This window comes from Apteryx rowi, unplaced genomic scaffold, assembly GCF_003343035.1.
Source record: "Apteryx rowi isolate R43461 unplaced genomic scaffold, aptRow1 scaffold_211, whole genome shotgun sequence".
Classification (NCBI taxonomy): Eukaryota; Metazoa; Chordata; class Aves; order Apterygiformes; family Apterygidae; genus Apteryx; species Apteryx rowi.
Genome location: NW_020448431.1, coordinates 771,506 through 799,017, shown reverse-complemented (window position 1 = coordinate 799,017; position 27,512 = coordinate 771,506).

The window sequence follows — 27,512 nt, the reverse complement described above, 5'->3', positions numbered from 1 at the left end:
CAATTGACAACAAAATTACCTATTAGGGACTTGAAGTTAGGTTGGTGAATCTAGAACTGTTTATCCACAGTTGAACATCTGGTGACCTTAGGAAATCATCCGCTGGAAAATAGGGATAATTATATGAACACTATTACATTTGACTTTTCTGCACTGGAATCACGATGGAGTAACTTCAAAGAGCGCAGTATCAAACTGCCTGTAGTTATTCGTAGATAAAGTTATTTAATTTATATTGTTGCAGCAATAATTTTGTATCCCGTCAGTAGACCTCTTCTGGCATGATAACTGTATGTTTGGAATTTCTTTCACCAGTTACCKGAAATGACTTTCAAGACTAAATGACCTTTTTTCTTTTAATGTTTAGAAATATAAAAAGTTACTAAATTGAATACCATTTGTCCTTCCCACCTATCTTTTCTATAAGATTAATTTAACATCAGTCAGCAGAAATACAAATGACACAATTTATTTTCCAGATCGCTCAATTTAGATAATTATGTAATCTAGAAGATAATTTATATCTGTTTTAGTGAACTAGGTCCTGAATGTTAGTCCCCATGAATGATCTTTTTTTTTTCCCCCCCCTAGGGAATTCACCCTCATGAGTAAAATCTATGCTTGTTGAAGACCTTATTCAACTCCTGAGGAAGTCAGTGGAAAGATTCACATCAACCTTCAAGGAAGCTGAATCAGGCTTTTATTATTATGCTGTGTATATATAGTTTTCATTCTTATTCCAAAGATAGTCACTTTAGAAGCTGTCTGCCCACACCCTGAATTTATGGTATAGTCAATTAGTCYGTAATGTATCCAGTGCAATATCAAGACCTCTACTGTAGGGAACAAAAGGCCGAAAGACATGGATGGTCTTTAAGAACAATAAACTTTCTATATCAAATCTTTCTCAGTGGTATATGTTGCATAGGTCAAGCCCTAACAGAGATATAAACTTCAAAATATTTAGTGGATACAATGGATAAAGGCAAAAAATAACTTGAAAACCTGATATGCAATAGGAAATGCTACAAAAACACACATCTCTCTCAAATTGAAAATTTGCATTCAGTAGGAGATGGGTTTCTAATTCTTCCAGGGACATCTGGCAAAAAAAGAAGAAGGAAAAATGAATTTATTGGAAAATAAAGTGCAAGTAAAAATGTCAACATTTTTATGTGCTTGTGATATATTTACATACCCTAATACTAACTGACAAGGCTTTTAGCCAGGATGGTTGCTTTTAACTCTAAATCAACAACTTTGATGGGAAAGGAAAAAATGAGTAAGCAACATCTTACCCTTCTAATTCCTTCCATCTCAGTAAGCTTTCTAAAGAGTTTGTCAGTGTCACTGCACAAGATAAAACTACATTTGAAGGCAGCCTTTTAAAAAATGTATTCCTGGATCATACAATATGAAGCTTGTTTTGATCATCAAGGATGAGACATTTTGCTGAAGTGAAAAGGTGACTGGATCATGATTATGCCCTTTAATAAGCTTGGAATTGCTGCTGGAAGATATATTTATGCTTCCTTCCCCCTCTTCATAAGATGCTGCAGCCTGATATCCTCAGATAAGTTAGATTCCACAGCTAAAATTAATATGCTTTCCTTTACTAATTAAATGTGCTTGAATGTTGATGAATATGAATACAGTGCATTTTAATTCATCTGTATTTTCCTCTTATAGTGTGTCCCAGTGTATAGATTTTCCTCCCCAGGTAGAGGAACAGTTACTGCAATTGATACTTTTGACAGTTAAATGCATTCTTCATTTCCAGGAAACCATCAGGTACAGGACATAGATRTTGTGATACAGATAGTTTGTCATTGAATCTCTCAGATGGTGCCCTGTCTTCAGTAATTTTCTTCTCATATTTACAGGATGTTTACAGTAAATCTCTTAATCTATCCGTTCCAATTCTGCTAGACAACTAACTTAAATGGTGGCTCCAGATTGCACTGTATAGCATTTACTATGAAGCCTGGTTCCCATCTAATGCTATTTATTCTCCTCATGAAGAAGACCTTTCTTGAGCAAGGAAAGTTTGGCTGTGTTTTGGAACTAAAGGTGAATGTTTATTCCAACCATTTATTAGCTTGATGTCCTGCCATAAGGCTCAGTATACTTTATAATATGTTCTTTTTAAATCTTTTTAAATTATTCCGAAGAATATATTTCTTTAGTTACAAATTACCTTTTTATTTTTAAATGGGCTGTTTCAATGTACATATAATTAAGAAGTTTGAATTACATTAGGATTAGGACACAAAATATAGTGTATTCATTCCTGGGAATGAAGAAATATATTATTTTCTCTTTAGTAAGAAGAACTGGATAGATGCTGATTTCCTATAGTTCATGCTAGTGGGCATTAAACTGATTGGTGATTTTTTTTTTTTTCATTTCCTTTGTCATTTTATAGTCACAGGAACATTAACAAGTAAAGGGTCAAAGTTAACTATCCTGAAATCAGAGGATCAAGTACCCCATGTTTTGTTTATAACAACCTACATACAGCATTTATAAACAGACTAGAAAGTCAAAGAAACTAAGCATAACAATATGGATATATCTCTTAGTGGGGCTAATTAAATAASTTCCCGAATTTGTTTTTAAATCACAGGTTGCTCTTCAGAAGCAAAGATATATGTTTAAAGTCTGTACGGGAATTGTGAGAATTCACCTGTGTGCTTCTCATGGTTTCAAAGTTTGTCTTTTGCTGTTCCTTTACAGTGGGAATACATAAATGTGTCTTATTAAATTTTCATATATAAAGATTCTCTTGATGCCTAATTTAATCCATTTGACTAGAAATATATTATTTCCCTAGGAGTATGTATAATTTAAATAGAGATTTATAAAAAAATCAAATTAACTAATCGCAATGATTACAATCTAGCTTTTTAACACAGTAATTGCAGAGTCACTGTACAGATAGTATTGCACRCATCAAAACAGTAGCCAGCAAGGCAGCTAGCTAGTGTTCTGTGCAGCACTATGCTACAGCCAAGGAGTATAATTGACTTACAGCTGAGTACTCATCAAAAATCTCTTCTCTTTGGTATATATACCTGCTGACTGTGATCAGAAGACTGCTTTGCTTTCACTTGGATCACCTGAGTTTCTTTAATCTCTCACCATAAAGGTTTTCACACAGCTTTTTCTGACCACTTTTCATTTTCGCAATGCTTTTTTTTGAAGAATTGGCCAAAAGAGTACRCAGTGCTCGAGCAATGGCTCAACAGTGCCTGGAGTCAAGGGCAGAATCCCTGCTGTCCCTATCTCATCACAATCCTCCACTGTTTAGATAGTCAGGAATTGCATAAAATCATTTCATTACAGCACCACACAGAGAAATTGTATTCAGCTGTTCATCATAAGAACATAAGATGTAAGTGTAGTCTTACTAAGTAAAAGAAAGGTCCAGCTAGCACAGTATTTGCTTCTGATAGTGGCCAAGAATGAATACGTACTCAAGAATGCAAGAACAGAGCAAAGATTTATGAAACTCCCCCCTGAAAACACTCCCAACTTTTTATCTTTTGCAGGAAAGTCCTTCTTGATTGAGACCTGGTTTCTATGTATTTAGTAACCCTTGAGGACTTGCTGAGCCTGTCCTTAGACCAAAGCTAGTTCCTCTGTCCTGTGGCAGGACAGACCTCAGTGGCCTGATGTCTCACTTCCTTCGGCTTCCTGTGGGGGTGCCCTTTAGTTCTGCTCTGTATATACAAAGAGACTCAATAATCATTCTCTATCCAGCCTCCCCATGATGCTCAAGATTTGGATGGACCTCTGTTATGTTACTCCTTATTTTTCTTTTTTCTTTTTTCCCCAGATTGAAGTTTACATCTTGGTTTCTAACACAGAAGCCATTCCACTCTGTTGCCCTTGTCTGACACCTTTTCCACTTCTGCTGTATCACTTTTGAGATCTGAGCAGAGGTCATCAGATATGGGCAGACAGGATTAATATGGTGAAATTGATGTCTTCTTCATTATTAGGAAAGAAATGAAAAATTCATGTTAGGGAATTTTTTTTTTAATAGCATTGAGTGCTAAGCTAAGGTTTTCATGGGACTATCATAAATAACCCCAATATCTCACTTCTAGTAGTAATGGTAAGCTAGGAGTCCACTATTTACTGTGTTAGGTTTGGAATGATATTTTTTTCTGCTGTGCATCATTTGTCTCTACTAAGTTTCACATATTATTTCATTGTACAGCCACTGACTGCAGTAAGGTTCTTCTGCAGTTCTTTACAGTCAGTGCAAACTTTATTGTCTTGATTAACTAGGTTTTATGACCCTTTTCAGTGACACTGTTTTCCAAAACGAAATTCCCAGTCTGGAGGTTTGGCCTGTATTCCTTGTCCCTATGTGTTGGATTTGCATTTTATGTTAAGAAAGGACAACTTGTGAAAAGCTTGAAGCTAATTTTGATGAAGCCAAATACCACTTCTGTACGTCAAAGAAAAATATTTTTATGGAATACAATTTTTATTTGCTCCAAGACAGCCTAAACATTTCTAAAAATAGGATGTTATATAGGAGACAGATGCATTTCTGAACATACATGGTTAACTGCCCAGGAAACTTTCAGGCTTAGTAATGAGTTAAATAATGGATTCAGGTTTTTAAAGGATTTTGCAGATCTGGGAAGTAGGTGAACTGGATTAAGGTATGGTACTATGAGGGTTTTAGGCACATACGAGGATCTTAGTCAAATTTTACACATATAAGATTTCTCCACGCCCAAAATCCCAAAGGTTGTAWAATGAAAGTTATGCTAAACGAGAAAAAATGAAGTCAATAAGAAATTATTTTAAAATTCATCTTGCTGTTTGTGACATAAGGTCAGAAACTCAGGTCACACCATTATTCACTTCTAACAAATAAAATTGCTGCTTTATAGAAAGCATCAATCCACATGCAAAATAATTTATTAGGTTACAGAACACACAGAATTTTCCAACACTACAGTAATTACAAACACTGACGTGAAAATATGTTATCATCAGAGAGAATAACAATTATTGTTATACAGAAGCTTTTAATGTCTTTTTATTAAAGTTGAGTGGTAAGTATTAAGTCTGGACAGAAAAAGTAGGAAAAATAATTAAGTGTATACTCATGTCCATATATCAATCAGCAATAAGCTATTTATTTTATTAATGGATGTGCATTGCAAAGCTATTTATTTTATTAATGGATGTGCACTGCAAGAGTCATAAGTTTTATATAGTAAGCATATTTTTATTATCAGTTGTCAGTCCATTTTACCCATAATGTCCTATTGCTAATCATAAACCAGTTATTTTGGTAAACTGTCTGACCAAAAGATAAATAAAGCTGTCCATGTGCTTCTGGACAATTCTTATGAACATAATAGGTAAATCTGTAAGTATTTCAAGCCATCTGTTAGTATTCTAACTTCTGTTAGTATTTCAAGCCATCCTTAAATAGCTTTTGTTTTAAAAACTCCCCCTAAAGAAAGGAGTTCTTCAGTGATGAAAGCCTAGAATATGGATCCAGAATTATCACTGAGGCTCAAAGGTGGGCTAGAGTAAAAGAAGCTGGCTGGAACACTTGATACATGCTGAAATTCTGTTGCTAGAGTGACACAGGACACCAGGGTAGCAGTCATAGATCTTCTTTGTTTCTTGTTAATTAAGAAGAAGCAAAAGTGGCTTAAAACACTGTATTGTGGCTATGTGAATTTTAGCCAGCTTAGCAGATCTATTCAGGATCTATTCCACTTGGTTCTCAGGTCTGAAGATTTGATTTTTGTCTTTTTTTTTTAGCACACAGTTATGGTTCTATTCAAGAAACACAGATATTAGGTTGACAAGAGAGAGCATAATTCAGTGGCAGCYGACATCATGAAATGACACATACTGAACTGGAGATAGGATAGATTATGTATACAGGGAGCTGAATTGATGGTCTCTACGACAAGGAGGTGCCTTCCATCCCAGCCCAATAGTTGGGGTTGCTGCAGTTCCCTGTCCCCAGGCCTAGCCAGTAGCAAACCCCTGCACATTTTTACGTTGGGCACATGCATACACACACACATGCACACACACGCACACACACACACATGCAAAGAGAAGATTTAAGAACAACATAGTCTTGGATCCATGGCTGGGGAAGAGAACCACTGAACTGAGATAGACTGATAGACTTTAGCATAACTCCCCATTGCAGGGGAAGGGAGCCACTGAGCTGGGACGAGCCTTCACATAATGTCACCAGCCACTATAGCAGGAGACAGGGGAGCCAAACTGGGCCCTGGTATAATTTGTGCTAACCCCGCACAAATATATTTGGCATTACTTGCAGCAAGACAAAGACTAACCAAGTCACTAATATAGCATTAATAGAAGTCCTTAGAATATCTATAAGCCATAGTGGAATTGTTGAACTAACAAACTGCTGATTAAGCCTGATAAATAGAGCATAGGGAAACTAATGCAATAGCAATATGGTTAAGAGAAGGAAAAATTATGTCTGCTCCAGTTTGGGGGAATCAGCTCCCCAGAGCAACATCTGCAGGATGAGGAAACAGCAGGCCACAGTAATGAGTTATTGCTGGACTGGGGAATCGACTTAGCAGAAACAATGAACAATCAGTTTTGAAAACTGAGGAAATGAAAAACAGAAGGCATCAGGTCACAGTACCTTAAGGGGATAAATGACAACCAAAAAGATTACCAGGGTGAGATTAGTAGAGGMGGAGCAGTGTTGAATATGCCAGCAGCTGAGAATCATCTGCTAAAGTGGCAAACATCTTCTCCAGGCCACCTCCATGCCAGGTGGGATGCCTCTGGATTCCATGCTGCGAATGTGAACTCTAAGGTCCAATGGAGGGGTCTTGTGGGCCTTACTGGGTCGAGAGAACCCAGGGCTTTGAAAGTGCCTGTTATAACCATAACATTATGCTGATAACACTTCTGTGATTGTACGCTGCTAACCTTATTATAGTTACCCACTGCCATTAAGGTAGTTATAAGTTTGTTATCACTACCTCTGGTCATTCCCATAATTATCTCAGTATTGCAGCCATCTACTGTTATTTGTTGCTTATAGTTATCTCATAGTTAAGTGTTCCTAAACTGTGGGTGTATTTGCTACTGTCAGCTAAAGTGCTAAAGTTTATCAAAGCTGTCAATCAACAAAAGCTATTAAAAATCATGATATATACCTCATGTAGTCCCAGGCTCTTTCCTCACCAGATAATAAATTTGCACGCCTCTCTCTCCTCACTTTCCTCAAGTTTATCTTGACTTATGTATATACAGCTTTTCTTGTATTCAGCTGGAGTTATAACAGTTGTGTGCTGAATGGGCAGGAAAGAGGGATCCTCACGCTGCCTCAGTTCAAATTCTTATCATTCAGGAGTCAGCTTGTGAGAAATTTTGACCTACAGATCTTTTAATCTTCCTGAACATGCTTCATATTATGTTGTGTAGTTGCTAGTGGCGCTAGAATTGAGGAGGATGGAGACCAGCAGGCATTTTCATAAACTGCAGTCACGTGAGAAGAGTTTGGTATTAGCTGAACTTCAGTATTCAGTATTCAGTTCAGTATTAAAGTATTATTATCTATGACCAATTATTTATACCTAATCAGTGGATGATATAGTAGCTGTTCTTTCTTTTATTTCAATAAATCACATCTTCTTCCTCCTATAGGAGTTGCTAGACTGTATTCTTTTTCCAACATTTTACATCATCCTAGACTAACAAGGGCAGAGGCAGTTTCATTTATTGATCGATATATCTTGACAGAATTCACAAATTATTTTGAAAAATGAAACTTGGCTTGGTGTTTATCTTCAGAAAATATTAGTTTCCTTAATCTCTGTCCCTTCATTTTGAAGGATGAATATATATAAATGTGCAGTTTTTAATTTCGATAGCAATGTAGCTGCGCGTCCATTTCCTTTTTACAACCTCTATTTACATCATGCTGGAAAGCAAGCTGCTCTAATGGGTGAACTTGTATTTTCACATCTCTTTCTGTCTCTTTCCCAGCAAAATTCTAGGTGAATGCAAGCTTTCAAAATGTCTCAGAGAGAGGAAGGAGCTCTGACAGTAGATGTGCTAGCGCAGGCCATTACGTGTTATTTCTAGAAGGTCAGCGTGCATAGATGGACTCACACATTATGCATGGCCTGACCATGAATAAACTTTGTGCATTTCATCAGCCTGGACTCTTGTGGTTTTGGTGCTGAAATGATTTACCAAGCCATCGGTTTGAAAAAGAGGATGCATAACAAGTTAGGCTTAAATAATTTCCCGGGGAAGAAGGCAGGAGCAGGGAGGCAGCAGAGCATTAGGGAGGAGGTCAGCAGTCGCCTCAGCCTTCCGTAAGATGAAGTTGCTGTCAGAGGAGTGTAAATAAATACAAAGAGCATCAACGTCCATTACAGTTGCTTTCTCATGAGGGTCACAAAATTAAACTCTGCAAACAAACAGCTCTGGATTCAATGAAAATTCAAGGCCACATCTGTAACCAAACTTCCTGATTTTTCCCCTTTTCTTTAATGAAGTCAAATTGCAGCCCAGTAAACGTGATTTCTGCCCCATTGCTCTAAAGCAGCCACAGGGACCACAGGCGCCTGCCAGGGCCGGGCCGGTCTGATCCAGTCTGATCCGGCTCCCACTGGCTCCAACGGCTGCCGGGGAGCCGGCGCTGCCGCCTCCAGCGGTGGCAGACAGCCTGCGAGAAGGAAGCGGGCGGCGGTGAGAGAAGGTATTAAAATAACCCCAAGCAGATCCCCAAACGGGGGAGGAAGGGAGCCCCCACCATGACTGTCGCACTCATCCTCGTAAAGGCCCTGGGGTGCCGACTGTGTTCCCTTTTGCCCGTTTTGAGAATAACAAAATGTTCGGTCTGAGCAACACTGCCTCCCACCGAATTTTGCAACTCTGACMTATTTTTGCCTTTCCCCTAAGCATTTCCTTTGGGGAATTTTCCATTTTGTGTGTTGGAGATGGGTTATAGAAAATTTCACTTCGGGATTTCATTTTAAATCRTATCCTCATTGCCTGAAGTTAGATTTCTAAAATCGCCTGTGTTCTTCTAAGCAAAAAATGCCCAATTTTTTGGATATTCAGTAATATGTACATAAGTCATTGGGAATGATAGTGCTGAGGTTTTTGATATAAGGATATAGTCAATAGACTGCTGATTCAGAACATGAAATTAGTGTTTAAATTTTAATTTGGAGGATAATAACAACGTGGGTGAGGGTATGGATACCAAAGACCTACGACATCTCGCTCATTTACAAGACCTGCAAATTAACATTGTAAGGTTGATCCATTTGCCTAATTGGAATTGTTTAGTGCTCTTGGAGGTGTCCCAGGTATCCCCTCTAGCCTCTAAAAAGATAGGAATTTCCCATATTTGCCAGCACTGTGCAAATGTCTCAGATATTTAGGGCATTTCAAATGGCAACTGAGTGATCAAGAGATCAACTAAATCACCAACAGTGATAGACACTGCTGAAGTTGGACTGATTACAGGTTAACTTTTACTCTTCCCTCTTGACTCCTCAGACATAGTTTCCAGGTAGCTGGACAGAAGATGAAAACCATTGTAGCAGTTTGCCTATGTCATGCGTGTGGTTACGTTCCTTTTCAACAGCACTGGAAATCAGCCTGGCTCCCAGCATCACCTGAGAGCCAGAGAATCAGTTTTGCCAAAGCAGCAGACCATAGGATCCTTATTCCCTGTCCTTTCCCCATAACTACCAAACCTGGCCACCTTCTTCCCCATATCCATTGCTAACATGAATGGTATGAATGCAATCTGCAAAAGAGGCAGCACTAAAACACAGCACCTCCCTGTTCCTACTCTCGTAATTCATGGTGAAGGCAAGTGGAAAGAAAGGAATGTTACACATTTCCCTAGCTAATCTGATTTTTCCTTCTCCATTCATTTACTTCTTGTTTCTGGCCCATACAAAATTGTGGTCTGGAAGGAGGATGTCCATATTTTAGGCRGCTCATATCATCAGTTTTCTGCAGGAGGTAATCATATTTGGTGCTACCAGGTGTTGAGCACTAGACTGTGTCTGCCGAAGAACTTAAGCACGTGCAGTCCTACTCACATACACAGGCATAGTTCATGATCCTAAACTTATGATAATATTGAAATGTATAAATCAGCATGTTATAACTTTGTATTATTTGTAGGAAAGATGTGAACTGATTTTGCAGCAGGAGTATAACATTATAATTCAAAATTTTTTATTAGTATTACTTTAGTAATTGGGTAAAAATACTTGTGTTTTTTTGTCAGAAAAAGAGAAATATAATGATCAAGATATATTGTTGATCTGGGATTTTTTATCAATTTGTGTGTACATGCAATACGGTGATAAGCTGTTAAGAAAACCATAGTATTTTCCATAAAAAAAAGAATATGTTTGGTATTATCTCTTTCAGAATTATTAAAGTGTTTGATCTTAATGTATAAAAGAGTTTTGAAATTGTTTCATATAATGAGATTTTTCCAATTATTTTCTCTTTTTTTAAATGGAGAATTTGAATGCTCCAGAAAACTAGTAGATCATTGATCAGTTGCTCTGGAGACTGAAATCCCATAATTATCTTCACAGAGGTGAAACAGAGCTTCTTTGCATTCCTTGCTAGCAGGAAGCAACTTTGCAACAGCAGGACAACTTGTAGGGCCAAGAAGATAAATCATTGGAAAAGCTAGATGTCTAGCTAAATGCATAGTAACAAAAAGAGCAGCTTAAAAATCAGCAGTTCATTAGTAAATGGAGTCCAGCTATACATGATGAATGCAAACACTTTGTGTTTCAGAGGCTTTACTTTCTGAGTAATGTTTTATTCTGCTAAACAGTAAAATAAAGAAAATGAATGAAGCTATGTATACAGTTCTAGTGACTCCTTGGTTTTTAATGCACTATTTCCTCTATCTTCCTCATCTGTTCTATCTATAGACAAGAGTAATTCAATTAGCAAGATTTCGTTAAAAACAATCTTTGTCGATACTTACGTGTGTTATTCTTCAATCTGAGTACAGATTTTTCTACTAAAATGGCTTCTTTTCTCATTCTTCTGTTTCTTTGAATGTAAAGAAAATAGAGAAAACAAGAAATTCAGAGGACCTTTCAGATTTGTGGACTGCATGTTGAAAGTTTAAGGGATTTTATATTTGAGGGCCTAATGTAGATTTCTTTCTAATCTAGTGTACCCATTTTTGGAAAACAGTTTTGTTTTTTTTTTGCTCACCGAAATAATCAGCATCTTCTGAGGTCAGTAATTACTTAAGACTAACAGAACTTCCCCATTCCTAAAACTAAGATCCCAAAGTTGCTTGGCTTTATTTTTTGGTGAATACTAACAAAATCACTGTTATCAGTTTAGTTTGAATATCAGCACTACACAAGTCTATCAGCACTATCCACTATCTATAAATCTATCACTATAAAATCTATCACTAATCACTCTTCTTCGTGTTTTCACAATGCTTCTATACAACATATGTAATATCATTTTAACTGAGTTTTCCTCTCCCTTACTGCCGGCGTTCTTTAACATTTAGATTCAATGGAGGCAACACCCCTTTTCCCTGTGCCCCCCACCTCATCTCTTGGTACCTCTTCCAGGACAAGTGAATAAACAGGTAGACAGACTGAGGCCAACTAGTTAAAGAATATTTCAGGTTTGTTATTCCATGGATGTGTACCTCATTCATCAATTTAGTAGTCATAATATAGCCCATTTAGGAAAAGAAGAAGAAACAGAAGAAGCAGCAGCAGCAGAAGAAGAAGAAGAAGAAGAAGAAGGATAGAAAGTTTTATGTTCCACAAATTTTAGATGCACACAGGTGATGTATGGTCTACAAAACTCATCATGATAGAGGGCTGAACGTGAGGGATGCACCAATCTGCAAGGTAAAGGAAATGTAAACATCATGGATGGTTCTCTTGCCTTTTCTAACACTACTAACAGCTGTCACTACTTCCAGACAAACCTTTCAATTTTTTAAAACTATTTTCTTTATTGTTCATAGACTCTCTTTATGGACATCACTCAAACAATGTGGCTGCTTCTTGTAGAGACTTCTTCTGTCCATCTCAGAACTACACAACTTACCAACCATCCATAATGTTCAAAAAGCCCATGAATATCATCTTTAAAGAATAAAACCTTTCAGGGGTTACATAATGGTGTAGCAAATAGTCCTTTTTATGTACAATACTACATAGGATTATTTGTTTAGGCTTATCCAGTTTAGTCACAGTATTGTTTATTAGAAAATTTATCCAGAGTATAGAAAGGAGTAGAATTTAAAGATATTTTTTCCCTTGAAAGATTTGCTGGGTTGATCACACACACTTGACCTTCTTGATGGCTAAAAGTGCCTGCAGTTTTGTTTAATTCAAATAAGTTCAACTTCTCTAAAAGCTAGTGACGTTTCTCAAACTATTGCTTGAGTAAAATGTTTGGAACACATACATCATCTTTCAATCTTAAAGAAAATGATTTGTTGAGCATAGAAATGTTGAGTTCATCTGAGCAAGAAAGTCAAATAAGGTTCAGCAGAAGGATGAACAGCACTTCTCCCAGATGTCAAATTTGTGATTTAAGAATTAACACCCTCTCAGGTTTCCTGGAGCACTTTYAGGCAGTGCATCAAATTCCTAGTAGATTGTCAGAAAGAGAATGCAGGGCAGCAGCAGATCTGTCATTCAATGTGTATTCAGCCATGGAGTGTCTGCCCTTAGAGCTGGTAGGTTTTGTGGCAGAACTGGCTGCCTCTGAGAGAAAATGCTGATACATGCAGTGCTTTGCTCTAGAAATGCTCTGCATCAGCCTCATATGCAAATTTTCAATGTGCATACTTTGGTTTCCACATCAATACTTACACATTTCCTTAAACTATTGATAGGATCCTGCACTCATGAGCAGTCCTCTGTAACACTGTTTTGATGGTTCAGCAAAGTTATCTAATTTGGCATGAGTTTGCAAATATCAATCTGCCTAAAAGGCTTGTACAGTAACTTCCAGAAAAAAAGACAGATGGGAACAAAATGAGAATGTAGACCCATTTATAAATGAGATCAATGAGAATTGTGGAGTTATTGATTTACTTAGTAATATAGTCTCTAAGGTAAACAAATAAACTGAAGAATAAAAAATCTAAACACAGCAGATTAATACAAAACTAAATACCAAGGTGGAAGGATGATTCTGGTGATTGCTTACCAGATCTTCATGTAAATCAAAGCAAGCAGAATTCTTCCACTCTTGAAATCAGATTAGAAGAAATACTGTTATTAATAGTAGTAGTAATAGCAATAGTGCCTTATATATACATAATGATAAATAAACGACCTTTTGAAATATTGGTATAGAAGAAATATTGTTAAATTTTAATATACATATCAGCTGAAGTATTTCACAGAGTGTTTATGGAGTATTTTCATGAAAAAAATCATTCAGACCTAAGTTACCTGTCAGCACTGGGAAGTGCTTGGAAAACAAGTTGTTACTCTTTTTTTTATGAGAAACAGTTAAAATTATCATTTCTTAGAACCTGAATTAGGGACAGAGCCTTTTTTTTTTTTTTAACATAAAGAATGAGCTTAAATGGTAGCAATTAAGAACGAGGATGTACCTTTTAATCCTCTGGTCTGCCTGAATAAGAAAGGTGAATCTGGCATATTATATGAAGCTTAGGCATTGCATTTTAATAGCACCTATGAAAAATTTTAGAAGTAGAATATTTAGCTTTTGTATATGCCTAATCTGTAATACTTTTTTTTTTTAACTGTAGGGAGATTCCAACTGCCTTTCCTATAAAAACTGTAAATACACCACACAAGATATGAAGGAAACTTCTGACCACACTGAAGTAAATTACAAGACCTTCAATGGTTTCAGCCATCAAATATGTGAAATCAAACTGGGAACTTCAGTTAACAAAACAGAGAAGACAATTTAGTGCAATATGGATGTCTTTAATGAGAGCTATCCAGTTCTGTTTGATTTGAGGAAATTAGGTACACAATGATAATCAAGTTTAGTTTTGTTGCAAGATAGCCCTTGGAAGTACAAACAACAGGTCCGTTTGTCTTATATAAACAATATCGAATGCAGAATCATCTTTTAATCAAGAGAATGGATATCGCAAGTAGTCTTTCAAACTGATAAGATATGAAAAAAGTCAAGATAATTTTCCAATAGGTAAATCTTATTATCCAAGAAGCTACTCAATCTAATTTTATCTAAATAATCTAATCAGATATGCTATCCAACAACATCTCTTGATACTAAACCCAACATTTATTTTAGCTTACAAAATTAATTGCAAACGGAATTTCTGTTTGCTATCATTTGATGTTCAATATAGATATTTCTTCTCTTTTTCTTTCAACTTCCTTTTTCCCACTTTTTCTGCTACAAAATTTTCTTTAACTTCTGCTTTTGGGGGTAATATTCCCTGAAATATTGGATTTTTTGTGAATCTCTGAAAACTTGATTAATTTTTCTAAACTGCTTAATTATTTCATAACTGTAAACATTATGACACTAATAATCACATTCTGTGCTATGCAAAATATACAAAATTCAACTAAATGTTATGACAAAATTAGAAAATACAGAAAAATATACTAAGATATAAAAGTAAAATATACTATAAAAATATTTTCAAAATGCATACTCTAAAGAAATATTGATGTCTGGTTGCTAAGAACTTCAGGTACCTGTGGTTAATTAATCCTCTGGACTCCTTTGAATTCCAAACTAATGATTCTTAAAGTCATTGCTGAGCCACTACCTAATCCTGTGTTGCTAAAGCAGCTGCATCTGGTAAGAATATCTGAAATCTAGCTATCACATCAATGTACAGAAAATGCAGTTTCCATTAGACTTTTATCAAAATGGAGCTCGTGAATGTATTAGTGCCTCTTTTAGAAGACAGTTTAGTGTTATACTGAGAGATTTATACAGAAACCTACCTTTTGATTATACCATTAGCTGAAAATATTTAGCAACCTCTAGCAAAACTGTTCTAGTCACCTAATCTGAAGCATTCTCACACTAACTAGCAATCTTCTATTCCTGAGTGCATGCTGTTCCTTCTCTTGACATTTCATATAGAAGAGCTAAACAGCCCATGGACCAGTCAGAGTCATACTATTTATTAATTGCCTGCTATATAGGAGATATGTGTTTGAATCCCCTCCAATCTCCCTCATCATAGGTAAATGCTTTTACTTTTGAGCTGATGTGCAAATGGATGATGGCACTGTAATTGCAACCTATTCCAGTAGAGTCTGAAAAGAATTATGTCCCTGATTATTGAAAGAAAGGATAAAATCACTGTCTTTCGGGGGAGCTTTGGGGCTGGGAATTCCAAACAGAGGCAGATACTTCCCTCCAGGACACAGAAGAGAGCCTGAGCCTGGAGAGGGAAAGGAGGAAGGCATTTCTCCCATAGAGATCTGTGCTGCCCAGTGGGGACCAGAAGAGGCCAGGTGTAGAAGTCAGGTATTGCGATGCTCTTTATTTTGGTACTATTACTTTTAGACCATTGATCGTATTTGACCTAATGATGTCTCCTGTTCCCAACCTAGAAATGAAGGTTTTCTGAGATAGATTACATGAGACTCTAGTAGCCAGCTCTGAAGTCAAGTTGCTCTCTCAGATACAGTTATGCAGCTGTATAGTGAAGTAGAAAAGGGAAATTAAGAAGTGAAGGTTTGCATTACTAACCGAAGATTTTACTTTAGTGATTTTGTAGGTAGAATTTTTTGAAATATGAATTAGTAAGAGCATAATACAAAGTGAAAAGATAATTGTGGCTTACCTAATATTATTCATTCAAACTGTACTGCTCACTATCTAGTGATACTGGTGAACTAAATGCAATAAAATGTGTGATATCTTATATTTTAGATATTTATTTACCACTAGAGGCAGGAAGGAAGTAATATATTATGAAATTATTCTGCCTTAGTGTTGAAAATGTCAATACTTAGAGAAAGAACTGCAATCCCAACAGATTTTCTTTTCATTAATCAACTGTAATGAATGACTGCTGGGAGTTGGGTTCAGCATTTAAAAAAAACTTTTGACTGGATATGAATATATTTTAGTTATTCTTAAGACCATTATTAGGCAGATGTCAATTTTAGGATCTTCTCTCTAAAAGAATTACTCTTTTAAAACTCATTTCAATGGGCATACACATGTGGTTGACAACAATGTTTATTACAGGCAGAATAGGTATAACAAACCCTGTATTTTGTTTGTCTAAAATTTATTACAAAAATCTTGCAGTGATATATGCGGGGTGAGAAACAAGTGACTTTTTGTGACCTAACTTTCACTCTGAGGTCATTACACGTAGTAATAGCTTCCCAGCTGCTTAGGAATGGAACAACTCTCTGACTTCCCCTGACACAGCAAATTGTGTCACAGGCCTGTTCCCACTTTGAGATTAGATTTCTTCCCATGTTAGATACTATGTTTGGTCTCAAAATTTAAGTAGTAGCAGTTCTGGAATGACATGGAAGGCTTTGTTGTTCATGTGTTGGTAACAGTATAAACGAGGGGAAAAGTTATTAAAGTTGAATATTTTATATTCATGTAAATTTTTCTTTTTACATTTTGCTGCTCTAGCTAGAAAAAGCAAGTGTTTGAAAGCTGAGAAATACTACATTTGGTATAATCTGTGCTGACTGATTCTTACCCTCACAAGTAATATATCTTACACATATAGCTATTACTTATGTACTTCTTCAGTATCAGTCATACAAAAAGGATGGAGGAACAGGTGGGTACAATTGAGATAAGTAAAAATCTGGAGACTAACTCTTCCTTACATATTGAAATATTTGGTTTCAGACCTGCTCTTCACATTATGCTCTTTTCCACCAGTTTGAGAAAATATTTTATTATTCGGTGTCTTCATTCCCCAAAAAACATTTAGAAAGAAATCTAGCTAATTTTTTAATTATAAGATATTCTGTCCTGACACTAAAATAATTTTTATAGTTCTTTTCATGGCCTTTCAAGTTTTCCATATCCTTTTTAAAATGTAACCTATAGAATGGTTCTTGTATTGAAGAATCTGTCTGATGAGTAGTGGTAAAAATGTTTCTTTATGCAACTACCCAAAACTTCGCTATTTATACTATAAAAAATATTATTAGTCTTTCTTGCTACTGTGCCACTTTCATCCTTACAGTTTCTTGTCTCTTAACTCTTGCTCAGAGTCACTGCTTTCCCATTTCTGTAATTATGGCCCTTGTTCCTACACCTATACCTTAATATTTGAAAATAAGTAATTGAAATAAGTAATTCCATGAGCAGTAGAACAGATGGGCCTGCTTTGCAATGGATTTGTCATGGTTTTGAATCCTCTGATATGTCATAGGATGATGAGTCTTTTTCTGCTAGTGTGATAGACACAATATCTTTCCTTTTGGTGGATTCTTTGGTGTCCAGTAATGCTTGTGTTCTTCTGCTGCCTTACGAACAGTTTTCTCAATGTGTCCTCCCTTTCCCTAATCCATAAGCCATCTACTTTCTCAAAACGTGAGAACTTTATGTCTGTAAGAACCCTACTCTTCTGAAAAACTGAAATTGATTTGAAATTTCCAATGATTTCAAAAATTAGAGGTGAAAAATGGATGTACAGATCTACAGACAACACATATACACACACACCATTCCTGCATAAACTTTGTTTCYGTAAGAAACACAGATGAAAATGGATTTTTATTCATTTATATATCCAGTAAATGCATATTCATTATTTTATTTAATGATATAATTTTTTATATATGACAGCTCTGTCCTCTTCAATCTTGAGCAAACAAAAGGGGCAAGCAATGATCTTTCATCTTAACGTTTACATCAGACTTAAGATACAAAACTTGTAGGTTCAGACTGAAATCAAGCTTTTCAAATCCTGGGATTACCATATCAGTAAAATATCAAATCAGGATTACAGTATTTTTAGAGTAAATTTAGCCTTCAAAGACATGAGTCAAATATAGCCAGTGCAGCCACACAAAGATTAGTCTTTAGAAGGCCTGAAGTTAACTATGAGAGTCGTGCATTGCTCATGATCCCAGGAGATGATGTTATCAAGGTTCCCTCACTGCTATTAGGAAATTTGTCAGCAGCTCCCTAAAAGTAGATTGTTTGTCACCATAAGGCAAAAGTAGAAAATCGGATCCATTAACCCATAAGGTATAGTCTGACTGTAGAGCTGTCTTAGATGGGAGATTTCTGGTTACACACAGAGCAAAGAAGATTCCTATTGATTTGCAATTTCTCTTTCACTRATATGTACCAGACAGCTATTGCAGTATTTTGTGTAATTGCCAGCACCCCTACCATATTGTGAAGAGGGAGGGTAAGATCAAAAGGTAAAGTCCGTGCCAGTGTTTTTTGTTTGCTTGTTTGTTTGTTTGTTTGTATTTAATTGCCTTAATCTGACCTTCCATTTTTGGATTCTGGGGCTAGGTTTGGCTTCTTGCCCAAAGACAAATGGAGCTTTCAGAGTATCTCAGGTGACAGGGAGGACGTGTCTCTTCATGTGTATTTATGTCAATGTCCACTATCAGGTGGAATATACAAGCAAAGAGGGATTTGGGGAAAATGCTGCCATTGTTTATAATGTATTTTATTGCCATTTTCTAAGGCATATTCTGTCTAGGCATGATTTTGTCAGGTATATATGTATTTAAAAGATTAAATGAAAGGATGAATATTAACTACCTTATTTAGCTTTCTATTGAATCCAAATTCAGGGTGGCAAGTCATTTTTGAGAGGAAAATGCTTGAAGTATTGGCTTCATCATAAGACCAAGTTATTGGAGATAAAAGTCAATGCATTCCATTAATATGCATAATTAGCAAATCAAATATAAACTCATGTGCTAACCTGGAGACAACAGGAGCCCTCCATGATTGTTAATTTTCCATCCACAGTTAATAACCAAATATTAACCCATTTTTTTTGCATATTTATTAAYTCTTTGATTTGTGCAATTTTTATGATTATATATTAATGTTGTATAAGCATTTTTTTTTCCTTGACTTTAGCTCTTACTTCTTAAAATAACTTTGCAAGAAGAATTTCATTGTAGACTGCACAAATATATTAGGTTTTATGAACATGAATTTACTTTAAAAGATAAAAGAGCTGACTAAAAAAAGCCAATAACCTTCTAGACCTTTTTATTGTTTTGTTGAATTATAATGAATTGTTCTTAGAGCCTAAGAGTGTTATAGATTACAGACTGAATAGTGAATAAGTAATAAAACTTGATTATTTTCTTAATAAATTCAAACTTTACCTTGAAAAATATTGTTTTACAACACAAAATCTTTCTTACAGCTAGACTGTTCAACACATCTTTAACTGAATATAGACAAAAAAATGTAAAGTTCATGTTTTATATTCCCCTGCTGTTTTCTTGAACTACAGCTGAAACTAAAGCTGTAGTAGAGATTTAAATATAGAATAAACAGCTGGTGAGAGCATAGTCTTCACTGACTTTCAGGAGACAGCTCAATATTTATCTTTGCTATATGAAGGAAAGAAAACAAGATATTTTAGACATTTATGGCTACAGCAAGAAAAGATTGGCTTTGGGTGAAATAGGCGTCCTTTTTTAATTGTAAAGGAGATCGAATGAAGAGTAATAAAAACCAAAAAAATCTCTTCTATAGGCCTAAAATTCAGTTCTTACAATTGTATTTATACATTTAAAAATGACTTTCCTGAAGCAAGTGGTGTTCCCTTTGGTGTAAGAAAGATTTTGAGGTTCTCAGCTCCTCCTTAAATAAGATCACATACAGCTCAGGAAGGGCTTGAGCCAGTGAAGTGAAAGCCAGTAGCAGCAGAGACACAGAGACGCTCATGTTGTTGGAAAGGGTAGAGTGCTTTGGAAGGAGAAGCTAACACTATATGGCATGAAAAGGTGGACTCAGTGTTGTCAGGAAGGGAAAAGTGTTTTGGAAGGAGAAACTAACACATTCTATGGCATGAAAAGGTGGACTCAATGTCTGATACAGATTCATAGGTCTTTAAGGACATCTAGACCACCTCTACACTCTCACTGTGTCCAAAGTTTTCCTTAGTTTGGAATGAAAAGACTAATTTCATATTTCCTTCCTGTAAAGAAACTGAACGAAAAAGATTCTCAAAAATTTTCATAACACTGCAAAATGATATCCTTATCTTTGTAGATAGTTATTTAATACATGCATTCCCATATTTACTATCAGGCTGCATTTAATAGAAGTACTGCATTATACATTAATTTGTTTGCAGGTGGAAAATTACTTTAAAAGATCTTCTTTGACAAGCAAATCAAATTTATTCAGTATGCTAATGAATTGCTATGCAGGCCTGAAAGTGTTGAACTGTAATTATTGTAGCTGTACAACTGAGTTAATAGGGAACTTGTGTTACTGATAGGAGCTAAGTAACAGACTAACAAGCAGGATGTCTGTAGAAAATACCTGTGGTATTACGTGAAAAAAAATTTCAAACAGGGAAAAGGCAAAATGCAACACCTAGAGATGTATGGAATGACTGCAAAACATGAAGTTGTTAATGATTAGAATATCAATGCATGTTCAGTCTGTGGATAACCAGTTAAAAATTGAATAGAGGATCCATGACAGAAGAGAATATACAGCAGAAGAAAGTGTGATACAACATATAAGTAACTTATAAAGGGGAATTGTAGTGGATCTTTGGAACTGGACAGCAGGATGCCACAGCTTGTGTCATCCCAGTTACTTAGAGCCATGCATCCTAATTATCATCCTGCCTTGATAAAGAAGTGAGCACAACGTAGCCAGTATCAAGTCAGGCTTCTCCGTGGGCTATGATGAATAAATGTGATAACTGCAGGAGGCAGGATGGGGACAGACTGAGGACCAGGTGGGTGCAGCTAGCTGCTGAGCCCAGCAGAGCTCGGGCTTCCTGCGCTGGCAGCAGCAGTGGGCAGAGCAGAGCAGCTAGCCAGCTGTGGAAAGGGTCATCAACACAGCCAGCTACCAGGATCTCACAAACATGGGCAAAGAAAGGAGAGATTCACATCTATGACTTTTTAATTTTGAAATATTTTGACATACTTAAATTAGGAGATGCTGCAACACACAAGTTTGGCCAATTCTTCCACAATAGTAAAAAATTTCTACTTCAAGCTTTTCCTTTCCTTCCCTTCCCTTTTTCCGTTCCCTTCCCTTCCCTTTTTCCGTTCCTTTCCATTCCCTTCCCTTCTCTTGAAATAATAGTTTATCCACTATCTGTGCTACTAGCCTATGCCTGAACAAGCTTATACCTGAGCAGTTTCTATAACTGTAAAAGCCAGACTCCTATTTATTGTCCTACATTAGTAATATTATATCATATTAACATTTAGAAGATTAATGTTAGAATGTAAAGACTTTATCATGTTATCTTTGATTTAAATGAGTCTGAAATTGTGCTTAAAAGTGCATTATTCTTCCACTTCCTAGTCTCAGTCTATAACAGAGACCTGTCTACATTATTAGCGCACCAACTAATAGTGTCTGATGACAATTTTGGATAAAACAAAATATTCAAGCTTTCACTGGCCATAACTGAACTAACTTTTCATGTGCAGGCTCTTGCTAATGGAGATCTATTAGAGGAACAGCTTGCAGAAATCTATACTATAGCTACACAAGTTGTTTTCTGCCTGTGAAATAAGAACAGACACTTAAAATTCTCTACTTGCAGCTCCCCTGAGTCATAAGTCCAGATTAAAGTTAGAAATAATGTAATTTTGTTTTCTTTCAGTTTGAAACAAAACATTCATACTACTTGAGAAGATATGTCATAGACTGTCTCCCCTTATATTTTCCCAGATTAAATAACTTTCCATGGTCATTAAAAAGTAACAAATGAGTGCATTTAAAAATAAATATATATATATATACAACTTTATTATTACTGCAATATTTTACTTTAGGAGAGCATTGGGTCTGTTGGCCTAATAAAAATGTGCACAGTAAAACCCATGAGATTCCTTTTTTGAATGATTTTCAAGGTTCAGCTCCATATCTTTGGTAAATGGAACTAGAAAGTACAGAAATTGGGAATATTCTATTGGTTTGGGACCACCTATGAGTTGACAATACTTTGTACTGTGCCACATTTCAGTGGGAAAAAAAACACTTCTGGGTTACTCTTTGCTCCATTGTACAAAATATGACTAGTGAAGATATGCAATTCAATACCTCATAGTGAGGTCCTTAGCTGGATATAAAACAGACTACTATTTTTGAGGAGTTAATCCAATTTTGCTTAGCCTGATCTAGAATGACATCTTCCTCTTTCCCATAAAGTACTGCACCACTTCAATGCACCTCAGGTGAAACAACAGAATTTGCCAGTTCTATTTTAAACACACCATCTGTGACAGTTCTGTTGTGAATTTTGGCAGTATACTGACACTGTGTTACTAAAATGAATGAGACCCGACACATGGAAAAGTCCCAGGTTTCTGTTCCAGCTAATAATGTGTGTGTGTGTGTGTGTGTGTGTGTGTGTGTGTGTGTGTGTGTGAATTGGCTCTTATTCAGATTTTCATTTTCCTTTGGGAAAGGTGACTGCCACTATTAATAGTAATGTTGTAATCTGCACTAGCATTTTAATACCTGTTTAAACTCTTCACATTGTGGAGTAAAATGGCTATGTTCCTCTTCTGACTGTTGTGCTGTCAGTGGCACTAATTTAACATTTCGTAGAGGGTCAGATTTTTATTACAATAAACTGCTGGTGTTTGATCCCTGGGAAGTCAAAATAAAACCAAAAGTTTTGGAGAAGGAAGAGTATCCCTTAGAAAACTGTACATGACTGTAATGTGGGCAAGGAAGGCAATCTCTTAAATGTAAAATTTTTGCCATCTGATCCCCTACATCACCTCTAGAATGTTTTAAATTAATAATTAGTACAATTCAGTATTAAATGAAAATTCAGCTGCTCTTGTCACTATATTTATGCTAAAGGCAAACAAAAACTTGACTAAAAATCCATATAACTTTCCTAATTTGATAGACAAGACAGATATTTGCAATTTTACATGTTCTCCAAACATTCTTTTGCATATTATTGCACCTTAGAAGTTTACCTTTTCAGAAGCTAAATGTGTCTTCTCTTCTTGCTGAGTGAAGCCAGTGGGACTCCTCAGAGGACAGACTTTTCTCAGCACTCTTGAGAAAGAGGCTAAACTTATTTAAGAGCCTAAATATAGTGTTAGTAACCTAATTTTTGGCACGCAACTGTATAGCCAAGTAATACAGTGTATGACCAGCATTAGTCTGTCACAGCAGTCTCTTGTTCTTTCTAGAAAATCTCCTTTCACAGTTTATAAATAGGTTCTACTGTTTTCCAGTCTTTTAAACTAAAACAAGAGTGTAGCAGAAAGCTTGTGTATGCAAGGCAGGGTACGAGAAGCACTGTTAAAACCCTTGACAAAAAATTTGTTCAGGTCCTGCCCTCCCATATGCCACTCTCTTCTTACCTGGTACTCCCTTCTTCTGCTCCCAACACTTACAGGCAGGTGAATTCACCTGCAAAGGTGAAGGAACAGGCTGAGAGACGTGGTGTCTGGGGCTACTACAGGATGGTTTCCAGCCCTGCTCGTCCTGGCAGGCTTTGGGCTGCTTATCCTCCGTCTTGTTCTCCAGGCCAATGAGACAGTGCATGTTGTTGTCTCACAGTGCCAGCCTGATATCACTGCTCAGAGTTGGGCACTATTTCTAGGTTTTTGTCCCTACATCCCGATCCCCATACATAGAATGGAGTTTCTAATTTTCTCTTTTTCTAATAGGCTGAATGTAACATACATCCCAGGACTATAGACTGTTCCAAAGGAAATGGTTAAGTCCTCAGGCATTTTCTGTCACCTTTTCACTCCCCACTGCTGTACTGACTGGGAGCTCTGTCAAGTGTGAGTACTTGCTTCATTCCTACAGGCTGGTAAGTACAGAGTCTGTGCCTAAAATAATGTCAAAATATTTCATGTCTGTTATTCCAGTTGCTATGACAATCGGTGCTGTAATCAGTTCTTTATTTTTCCAACGAACCCACAATTCAGCTTCTTGCATTGTGGTGTGCTTTATGTAAGGTCAATACCTAGGTTGGATTTCTAACAAAAATGATGCAAACATCTTGACTTCAACTCTGCCCCAACTTTTAACCTATTAAACATATCTATTCATAAAAGACATCTGATTAGAGCATTCATTTTCTTTTTCTTCATGCATTGTAGGTTTTAAGAGGTTTCCTTATACATTAAAATAAAAATGCAAGGAAAATAGAAAACAGTTTCTTAAGAGTCATGCCTACCAGAAATATCACAATGCCCTGTACAATGCCTGCAATTGTCTCTGTTCTTAAAAGTTTCATTGTTTTCAGCTTATCAAAATGTTAGGTAAGATCTGAGAGAATTAAAAGTGATTCTGTATTTGGGGACACTGTGTTTGTGTGTGTGTGTGTGTGTGTGTGTGTGTGTGTGTGTGTTGCTATATTTTAAATAAATACAATTTAGCTCATAAGTTATAAAATGTGCTAAATGTACAACTCTCTAAACCCATGTATAATATTTAAAATTAGAATGTAAACACTTCCCAATGGCAGATAACATATTAAAGTGTTTGTTTTCTTTTTTAAATCCATAGAATAGCAAAAACATTTCTCTGTTTTGTCATTCTTAAGAGGTAGTTAGAGAAATTTACAGAAAATGCAATGTTCTTGAATCAGTTGTATCAGATCAAAGAATAATTTCCTCTGAATGGTACTAATGTCGTTCATTCTATTTTACAAATCTTCCYCAGCAAATCCACTGGTTCTGGCAGAAGCTGCAGTGTGGGTATGGCAGCCTACGTTACATGGTTAGCTGGCCAAACAGCCTCATGTGGGCTGTAGCATTTGTTCACTGAGACAGGAGTGTCACTATAACCCCTTTAATCTTTCCGGAGTAAACTTAAATAACACTCTACCCTCTTCACATCTTCTTCAGTCAATCCATATTTATACTATTTTTATAGATTATTTCAGGGCCAGGAATGATCTTAAATCTTTCCCATTCCTGTCTAAAATAAAAGGMCCATGAAATCTTCACCTAAAATCCTCTTAGGGAGCAGTCCATCGAAATAATCAGGCTTAGGGTGCTCTGAGAATGTCATTAATGTAATGCCTCACAAGATGCTAGCAGAATTGCCTTCACTTTATTGATGCCTCAATCCTCAGTCTTTGTCTGATGCATGTACTAATTGCCAGGATGTCTAATGAGCCAAGAGGCTTCCCCTGAAGCAGCAAGCACCTGGAATATCTAGACAACAGCAGTGCAGGTGAAGGTGAAAAGACACAACCTAAAGAAGTTATCATGCTCTTCCTGCGGCGCACACTGCTGCACTGTTCTATGCACACCTTCAGATGCAGCTTATATTTATGGGAAATTTCTGCAAAGCTTAGCACAGAAAACAAATCTTTCCTGAGGCTTTTAACACCCTATAAATTTTTATAATAAAGAATTACATACACATTATTTGGAAAGAATTCTGTGGACTTTTTCACAGAGTTACCTAGTTTACAAGCAGGAGCCCTGTACTGAGGTAATAAATGGAAGAATAACCTTAGAAGATCTCTGCTACTAGCCAAATATATATATGGAAAAATCTACAAGTTTGTCTGATGTTATAGTAGCACTGGCAGATCTGATAGTCTCAATGGTTTGTATCTCTTACAAAAAATAATAACTTTCAGTTGTGCAGAGAAAACCAGTACCTGCATATCAGCAGCATTGTAATGGCTCACTACACAGTTTGAAAAGGCTGCAGCTTTCTCATTTCGTCAAGTTGCTTCCACCAATTGATCAGCATCACCTTCACCTTCTCTGAATTGAATTTTTTTAATCTATATTTTGCCAAGGGTTGCAGTGCTGGGAAAAATTGCTGAATGCATCTTGTTTGTGTTTGTATTAGAAGATGGATCACTATGGGTGATTATAAAGTGGAAAGGGTAAACAAGAGGTCTGCACTGTCTACAGAAAAAAAAAAAAACTTTTTATCTCTGCCATTTACAGAGCAAATTATTAAGGAACTGAGGAAAAAAATAGCATTTGTTTTCAAAAGTGTCAAGTATAATGTACTGGGGCTAATAAAATAAAAATAAATACAGCATCTATATAGTCCTGATGTGCCATCCTGAGAAAGAGGTGCCAAACAAAAATAATAAAAATCTTTCTTGCGTTATGTTGGTCTTTCCAAGCCTAAATCCATGCTTATGAAAGAAATCTGGCTTCTTTTATTTCCCTTGTTAATGGCTGATACACATAGTGCATAATGTGTATATTGTATTATTTGCTCAAATTCAGCCTTTCTGCCTTAGTATTCTTCTATTTGGGAGTAAAATAGAGAGTGAGTTTAAAAATTCTGTATTATTTCCTCTAAAATTTTTATTTCCTGAGGTTTTTGTTTTATTGGACAAAATGTTTTATTGTTTTCTTAAACTAAATGTTTTATTATTTTACTGGATGTTTAAAGTTATTTTGTACGATGAAGGTAGCAAGGTGAACATTCACATGCTGCTTCTGCACTTACTGTCTAGTCTACAAGAGCCCTTAACTGGAGAGGATGTAGACTCAGTGACCTTGTATGGTCTCTTCAGTCCTAGGATTTTAATTTTGTTCCTTCTAGTTCTGAAATAATAATAAAAAACAGAGCTAATATTAGAATAGCAAACTGTCTATATAATTTTACTGAAAGAGGTAACTGGCGTGGTCAGGCTGAGGAAGGAATCAGAAACGATGAGAGACCAATCTGAGGAGGCAGCAGAGCGGGGCCAGGACTGGGAATAGCGTTTTGTGGTGACAAATGACTGAGCTAATACTGTAGCATAGAAAGCACAGCACCAGCAGGAAATTGGAAAGGCTGGGAGAGAGAGGATGAGAAAGAGCAACAAGAGTTGACAGGGCATAGTGTTATTAGCCTCAGTCCATGCTGAAATGTTGACCCATGCCTGCAATCTCTGACCGGGATGCTTGAAAGCAACTGAGAAATAACTGCTCTTAATATGATATCTGGACCCAGAGACCCACCATATAAATACAGGGAGGCTGTGTTATGCTTAAGATATAGCTGAAAAATAACTTTCTGAGTTAGAAGACTTTATTGTCTCATCAGCATTCAGTACCATACCTACAGCTTAGAGTAGATGAAAACCAAACAGGGAAACAAAGAGGTTTAGAAGCGTAGATAAAAGGAGAGCAATGAAAGGAAAAACATGGTACTTAATGTGCTCAGGGAAAGGTAGAGGACAGTGGTGTAGCCTGAGGCTCTGTACTCATGGGATCTTCCTTCCAGTGCTGTATGTGCTATAGATGAGCATATAATGTGGAGGTCAATTTTTTATTGATAGTTGATGAACACAGAGGTCTTTTTCTGTCTGTGATATCTGAAGT